The following is an 8496-nucleotide window of genomic DNA, read 5'->3' on the forward strand; positions in this document are numbered from 1 at the left end:
TTTGGGGCTTGATTGAGAGTGTCCTTGCCTTAAACATTCATTTTAGCTTGAGTAGAGCTTGTTGAGCCTTGCATGCACGTAAAGTTGGAAACTTTACGTGTGGATCTAGCCCTAGGAGTCTAGATCTATGTATTGGAAGCAATGGATTGGCCTGTGATCGTCTGAATGAAGGTATTACGTATGGAATCGGTGAGTCTGGGAGATGACTCGGCAAGTCGGACTAGAGATTTGGCATGAGTCGCGTAGTAACTCGACGAGTCACATGGGTGTACTCGACGAGTTGGATGAAGATAGGCAGGAACTCAACGAGTTGGAAGAACAACTCGGTGAGTCTGTTGAAGATTGCCTTGGACTCGGCGAGTCTGTTCGTGGAGTCCTAACCTCTTCTGGTTAAGTCTTGAATCGGTGAGTCGAAGGATGACTCGGTGAGTTGAGCATGAAGGGACTTAGAGTTTGTTAGACTCGGCGAGTCTTAGGGCGACTCGGCGAGTTGAGTCGCGATATGGAAGTTTTCAGAGCATAGGGACTCGACGAGTCAGCAGGTTGACTCAGCGAGTAGAGCCAGTCAGGAAGTTTGACTTTGACTGAGGACTTTGACTTTGACCAAGAGTTGACCAGTTGACTTCCAGGGGTATTTTGGTAATTATTAGTATTTATTGGTTTTGGTTATTTGGTTATGTTCAGTGGTGGTGTTCGTGTCGGTGGTCGGAAAAGCGTGGTCTTATTCTTCAGTCGGCAATTGCATGTGAGTTACCCTCACTATATCAACAGGGTCTACGGCACCAAGGCCGGACCTTTATCGGATGGAAATCCGAGTAGTTGTTGTTATGTTATTGCTTTGCTATGTGTGCATCCTGGTAGTTAGGATGGTATATGTTAGAGACTTGGTTATGGTCGGTATCCTGGTTTATAGGATGATGCTATGCTAGTGACCGGTTAGGTCGGTATCCTGGTAGGGATGTGTTATGTATGTGATCTGCTAGATTGGTTGATTAGTTGCGAACTGCTATATGATTATATGTTTATGTGCACATGGTTGTTGAACTGGGGGTGGGTTGAGACGGGTCCTGCTTTGTGTTGTAGGCCAACATACCCAGGGCGGACCGGTTATCCCGAAGGCCCGGCGAGCGGTCCGAATAGGCTGTAGGCCCCAAGAGGGCGGACCAGACGTGCCGAGGCTTGGGGAGTGGACTAGGCCGACTGAAGGCCCGGTGCGGGCGGACCAGTCATACTGTAGACTCAGAGAGTGGACCAGGTGGATTGAAGGCCCGGTGCGGGCGGACCAGTGACACTATAGACTCTATGTATGTGACTAGACTCGGAGGGTGGACCAAGTGGACTGTAGGCCCGGTGTGGCGGACCAGTCACACAGTAGACACGAAGTGCATGTCTGTTCTGTTATGATATGATATGTTATGTGTCCAGTATTGTGGTTGGTATTTTGGGGGTATCTCACTAAGCTTTCGGGCTTACAGTTGTGGTTTAATGTTTCAGGTACTTCAGGAGACCGTGGCAAGGCAAAGGTGTGATCGTACCGCTCCTCATGTTTTATGACTTATGTGATGCGGTTCTAGGAAATACTCTGATAATAAATAAATTGAAAACCTTTTTGTAATAACTTAATGAATATGGGTTGTTTTTGAAAAGTTTAAATTGGTTGAGATTTTTAGAGTGTTACAAGTTGGTATCAGAGCCTTGGTTTGAGTGAATTGGAGGAACATTCGTGTGAATCCAGTCTCAAATCAAGGAGAATTTTCAAAAGAGAATTTAAAATGGTTTTAAAAAATGAGTAAAGGAGGACGCGGAGGTACGATCAACTGGAGCCAGTAAGTAGCCCCAGAATACCATACAAGTTATTTGTTTATGAGATATGATAGAACAACATGCTAGTACTAGGCTAGGGATCTTCAGGAATTGCATGATAGAGTTGCCTGATTTATGATGCCTGCTAGCCTAGGATTCCTTCTATATGAGATTTCCAGTGTTCCTCTAGGGGTGAGGGTTGATTGTTTGTTATGTATGTTCATCTCTAGGGTGTTGTGGTGATACTTGATATAAATATGGGTAGGTGTGGAAGGTAGTATGGGCCCGTACTACTGAAAGCACAGGACCCATACACGCATCAAGAAAGTCACAACCCCTAGGGTTGGGTTGGGGGTTGGTTCCCGAGTTAGTGGGAATTATCTGATGTTTTGCGGTATTTTCAGTATGGTGGTTACGAGGCATGCTGGGAGTGGGTCCGGGTCAGGATCGGGAGCAGGAGAGGGCGGTCAGGGTGGATCGGTGCCACCGAGGTCATCGGTTAGATGAGTACGGATGAGTTAGACACTAGGATTCGGGAGATCCTACATGATGAGGTTGCTGCGATGTTCCGGGTCGAGTTGCCGGAACTGTTTGGGTCGATCAAGACCGCTATGGTTGAGTATTTTGATGAGCGTTATGCGGCTCTCACAGAGATAGCGGCCATGGCAGCCGCAGCGGCTGTAGCAGCAGTAGGGGGAGGAGCCAGTCAGGGTTTTCAGTATCGGGACTTCGATAATACGAAGCCCCCTACTTTTGATGGAGTTCAGGATCCGATTGTTGCTATGAGATGGTTGTCAGACGTGGAGGGATGTTTCTTCATGTGTTCGTGCCCTGCTGATCAGAGGGTGAGGTGTGCTTTGAACCTGTTAAGGCTCGGGGCGAAAGATTGGTGGAGGTTGACTACGGGATCTTATTCTGATGCGAAGCGGGCTGCGGTTACTTGGGATCAGTTCCGATACATGTTCAGTACTCATTATGTTCCGCGGGTGGAGCGGGAAAGATTGGCCCAAGAGTTTTTGGAGCTGAAGCAGGATACAGAGTCGGTGACGAATATCACCAAGATGTTCACTAAGAGGACGATGTTTTGCCCAGAGTTTGCTTCAGAGCAGGCTCAGATGTCCCGATATCTGAGTATGCTCAAGAGGGACATCAGGCAATTTGTGTCCACGCAGAGATGTGATACCTTGTTATAGTTGCAGGAGGCCGCGAGGCGGCGTGAGTTGGATATTGAGTTGCAGTTGAGAGAGCAGAGGCAGGCCCCGGCGCAGTTGCAGCCGACGCCGAAACGGTTAGGTTGGGAGATCAGGGCAGCCGCACTTGTGGGAAGTGCGGGAAGGGTCACACCGGAGTTTGTAGGGCCGGTGGTGCGTTCCGCAAGTGTGGGAGGGAGGGGCATTATGCGAGGGATTGCCGTCAGTCAGCCCCAGTTTAGGATATGAGGATTTGTTATCAGTGCCATCAGGTTGGTCACATGAGGGCCAACTGTCCACAGCTTACTACAGGACCGGTGCAGGCTCCAGCACCGGCCACTTTGAGGATTACGGGTAGGAATGAAAGTGGGTCTAAACCCGGACCGGATGGACCCGGACCCGGAAAACCCGGAACCGGTTGACGGGATTTTATAGAACCAGAAACCGGACTGGTATATAGGAACCGGTTCCGGTTCGGTTCCAGGTATGGTTCCGGGTAAAGTGGGTCTAGAACCGGAAAACCCAGAAACATCAAAGTGGGTAGGTTGGAACTGGATAAAGTGGGTTTAGAACCAGAAAACTCGGAAAAACCGAAATTTTTTGGTAATTACTTACTACTTAGTGGGTTGAACTTTGAAAATTTTCATATTGATATCCCGACTTTGGAGGGCTGTAACTCATTGACTACGAAACCAAAATTAACAAAATTATAGTCTAAAATCATGTACAAACTCTAAAATACACTCTGGAAAAACCCGCATGTGAATCCGATTTTAAACAAATGAGATATGCTTGTGTTAATAGTTTCACATAATACAAAGTACAAAAACAAATAGCTGAAATGTTGAAAATTTTCAGTTTTGATATCCCGACTTCGGAGGACTGTAAATCAACGAATGTTAAACCAAAAATGACAAAATTATAGTCTAAACTCATGTAAAAACTGTAATCTAGAAGTTGGAAAAAACCACATGTCAATCCGACTTCAAACGAATTAGATATGCATGTTTTAAAACTTTCACCGAATACAAAAAAACTGAAAAACTAAAAATTTCCAGCTTTGATATCTCGACTTTGGAGGACTGTAAGTCAATGAATATAAAACTAAAAATGACAAATTTATAGTCTAAAGTCATGTACAAACTCTAAACTACATGTTGGAAAAAACTGTATGTCAATTGGAGTTGAAACAAATAAGATATGCATCTTTTAAACGTTTCACAAAAACCGGTTCTGGCCCTAAAAGTGGTTCCGGTTCCAAAAACCGGTTCCGGTTTTTAGACCCGGTTTACCCGGACCCGATGGACCCAAACCCGGATTACCCGGAACCCGGATAAAGCCAATTTTTAAACCCGGAACCAGACCCGGTTCTACATATTCCGGTTCTAACGGTTCCAGTTCCGGTCCGATTCCGGTTCCGGTCCGGTTTTCCGGTTCTAAATCTCATCCCTAATTACGGGTGGAGGTCAGGGTGGAGCAGAGCCCCCGAGGGATCAGGGGCGTGCTTTTCAGCTTACAGCAGAGGAGGTCAGGGCAGAGCCGGATACAGTTGCGGGTATGTTTCCTTCTTGATATCCTGTTACCTTGTGGTTATGATAGAACATTGTATATCTGCTAGTCTCATTCGCATGATTCATGGTATTGTATTCGTTCGATCTTTCAGGTTTATGGTATTATTGAGGGATTCGGTAGTTAGGGGTTGTAGACCGTTAGCATCCAAGAGGATAGGTGATCGGGAGATAGGATGCAGGGACTCGTTGCTAGGATTAGCAACTGCAATGCGAGAAGTGTTCAGTTGAGACTTCGGGAAGACTGCTCGTTCTAGAGGAAATCAGTTCAGGTATCAGAGAATATGTTGGGTAGGATTGTTAAGTGATGTCGGCTGGGTCACTGGTGGTTGGTAGTCAGTACTCTAAGTGGGGGGAATTGGAAAATTCTCAGGGGGATCGACAGCATGAGAGGCCAATTAGCTGTTTGGGTTTCAACAGTGTTCAGTCAGCCAAGAGTGTGGGCTGGTATGGGTGAGTGACAGGAAAGTGGGGGCAGGGAGCAGGCCATGGGTTCAGGAAAAGTAGTGGTTGATGTAAGGCCTGGGTTTAGGCCATGGAAAGGATTCCGGGATCGGAACGGGAGTTCGGAACGCCTAGAGGGCTAGAACAGTATGTGCAAGAGAAATTCCAGGGGAGGATGGTTTAGGGTGACGGACGACAGTTTTTGGAGCGGTCTGGATAGACTGAAGGCTGGAAGGCGTACCAGTCAGGCCGAAGGCTCAGGGAACGGTCCAGACATGCTGAAGGCCCGGAGAGGTGGTCCAGACTTGCTGAAGGTTATGAGAACGGTCCAGACAGGCTGAAGGCCCAGGAGGGCGGTCCAGACATGTTGAAGGTTCCAAGAGTGGTCCAGATAGACTGAAGGCCTGGTAAGGCGGTCCAGTCATGCTGAAGACTCTGTATGTGTTAGGGGATCAGGTATGAGGAGATTGAGGGAGATGCGTCGACAGGGAAATGAAAATGGATATGGTCTGGCCCCAAGTGTTGATCATGTTAGTGGAAGGCAGTGCATGGAACCGAGAGTCCTTGCGAGCAGAATCAGAGTATGCAAAAGTCGAGAATAGCAGTTACCCCACATGGATAGTGTAGGGTGGAGTTAGCTCGTGGCACTTGCGTGTGTGGAAAAGGTTGTCGAGTGGATTTCCTGGAAGGGAAAAGGGTATGTAGCTCCGGAAAGAGCAAGGGTCCTCCGTGAGAGGAGGAAGCGGAATAAATGGATGACCGACATGCTTCGGTTATCGGTAGTAAGTACAGAGCTTGTACCAGATATATGGGAGCACCTTCGAGTTGGCTGCTCGTTGAGGTAGTGGCAATATTGAGTGATGTGCAGGCATATTTTCAGTCTCCTTTGGAAAGGAGGAGGTTAGTGGCTCCAGATTTGAGATTTGGAACAGAGAAAGGTGAAACAGCAGGTTAACAGATTTGGGAGTAGTGTGGATCAGTGCTGAGGACCGTATGAGGATATTACGGTCGGAGGCCAAGGACCTAGAGACCGTGATGAGAAGGTGTGAGGGAGTTGCTTGTGGAATCTGAAGGATGCGGAATCCTGTCCGCGTGCGAAGGATAGATCCAGAGGGGGAAACAGGATTGGTCACAGGTTGCGAGTTATCAGAGTTATCACCAATTTTGAGGAGAAGAGAGATGGATTAGTGACTCAACAGAGATCAGTGGGTTGATGTGGTATCTGGCGACTCGCAGGTTGCGATAGTTGTCCCTGATTTGAAGGGACGGTATCTTCGGATGATACGTGGTCGATATGTGGTGTCATTGAGGAGGAGGGCCGATGGTTGGCTTGGAGTAGTGGCCAGGAGGTCACGCAAGAAGTAGTCATTATAAGAGAAAGGCAGTAGTAGGGTTGCACGAACCTGAGTTGATTGAGGAATCGGAGTCTGCAGTGCAAGTGTCGAGCTGAAGTGTATGCTACATTAGGCTTTGAGGACGAAGCCTAATTTAAGTAGGGGAGAATTGTAACACCCCAAGTTCAGAAGGGCAAGTTCATGGTTCTTGGTGTAATTAAGGAAGATCGACTCGGCGAGTCTATGGATAGACTCGGCGAGTCGAGTCGCGATTTGGTCAAGTGCAAGGTGACTGACTCGGCGAGTCGGCGGCTAGACTCGGCGAGTCAGTGCTGGAATGAGAAACCCTAATTCCTGGGGTTTGCACCCTATATAAGGAGCCTTAAGTCCCACTCCAGCCTCTTTAGCACTCCCTTTGACGTCCAGAAGCTTTCCCTATCGATTTTAAACTCTAAATTGAGAGTGAGAAGGATTTAAGTGTGTTTTGGAGCTTGGAGAAGAAGGATACTTGAAGCAAGAGTTGGTGGGATCATAGAGGAGCAAAGTGGATCTGATTTCTTTGCTTGTTGGCATCAGATTAAGGGTAAAAAGCTGTTGCCTTGACTTTTTGTGCTTAGATTGTTCATGAATGAAGTTTTAGGGCTAAATTGTCATATATGAGTCTCTTTTCGAGTATTGGGTTCAGATATGTGGTTGCTACTACAGATCTAGACTGGTCTTGACTCATGAATCTGGAAAGTGATAGCTTTGGAGCTTGATTGAGAGTGTCCTTGTCTTAAACCTTCATTTTAGCTTGAGTAGAGCTTGTTGAACCTTGCATGCACGTAAAGTTGGAAACTTTACGTGTGGATCTAGCCCTAGGAGTCCAGATCTATGTATTGGAAGCAATGGATTGGCATGTGATCGTCTGAATGAAGGTATTACGTATGGACTCGGCGAGTCTGGGAGATGAATCAGCGAGTCGGACTAGTGATTTGGCATGAGTCGCGTAGTAACTCGGCGAGTCACATGGGTGTACTTGACGAGTTGGATGAAGATAGGCAAGAACTCAACGAGTTGGAACAACAACTCGGCGAGTCTGTTGAAGATTGCCTTGGACTCGGCAAGTCTGTTCTTGGACTCGGCAAGTCTGGTCGTGGAGTCCTAACCTCTTCTGGTTAAGTCTTGAATTGGTGAGTCAAAGGATGACTCGGTGAGTTGAGCATGAAGGGACTCAGAGTCAGCAGGTTGACTCGGCGAGTAGAGCCAGTCAGGAAGTTTAACTTTGACTGAGGACTTTGACTTTGACCAAGAGTTGACCAGTTGACTTCCAGGGGTATTTTGGTAATTATTAGTATTTATTGGTTTTGGTTATTTGGTTATGTTCAGTGGTGGTGTTCGTGTCGGTGGTCGGAAAAGTGTGATCTTATTCTTTAGTCGGCAATTGAATGTGAGTTACCCTCACTATATCAACAGGGTCTACGGCACCAAGGCCGACCCTTTATCGGATGGAAATCCGAGTAGTTGTTGTTATGTTATTGCTTTGCTATGTGTGCATCCTGGTAGTTAGGATGGTATATGTTAGAGACTTGGTTATGGTCAGTATCCTGGTTTATAGGATGATGCTATGCTAGTGACCGGTTAGGTCAGTATCCTGGTAGGGATGTGTTATGTATGTGATCTGCTAGATTGGTTGATTAGTTGCGAACTGCTATATGATTATATGTTTATGCGCACATGGTTGTTGGACTGGGGGTGGGTTGAGGCGGGTCCTGCTTTGTGTTGTAGGCCAACATACCCAGGGCGGACCGATTATCCCGAAGGCCCAGCGAGCGGTCCGAATAGGCTGTAGGCCCCAAGAGGGCGGACCAGACGTGCCGAGGCTTGGGGAGTGGACCAGGCCGACTGAAGGCCCGGTGCGGGCGGACCAGTCATACTGTAGACTCAGAGAGTGGACCAGGTGGATTGAAGGCCCGGTGCGGGCGGACCAGTGACACTGTAGACTCTATGTATGTGACTAGACTCGGAGGGTGGACCAGGTGGACTGTAGGCCCCGTGCGGCGGACCAGTCACACAGTAGACACGAAGTGCGTGTAGAGACAGTTATGATATGATATGTTATGTGTCTGGTATTGTGGTTGGTATTTTGGGGGTATCTCACTAAGCTTTCGGGCTTAC

This window comes from Lactuca serriola, chromosome 4 (genome assembly GCF_051521515.1).
Source record: "Lactuca serriola cultivar US96UC23 chromosome 4, Lser_US96UC23_V15, whole genome shotgun sequence".
Lineage (NCBI taxonomy): Eukaryota > Viridiplantae > Streptophyta > Magnoliopsida > Asterales > Asteraceae > Lactuca > Lactuca serriola.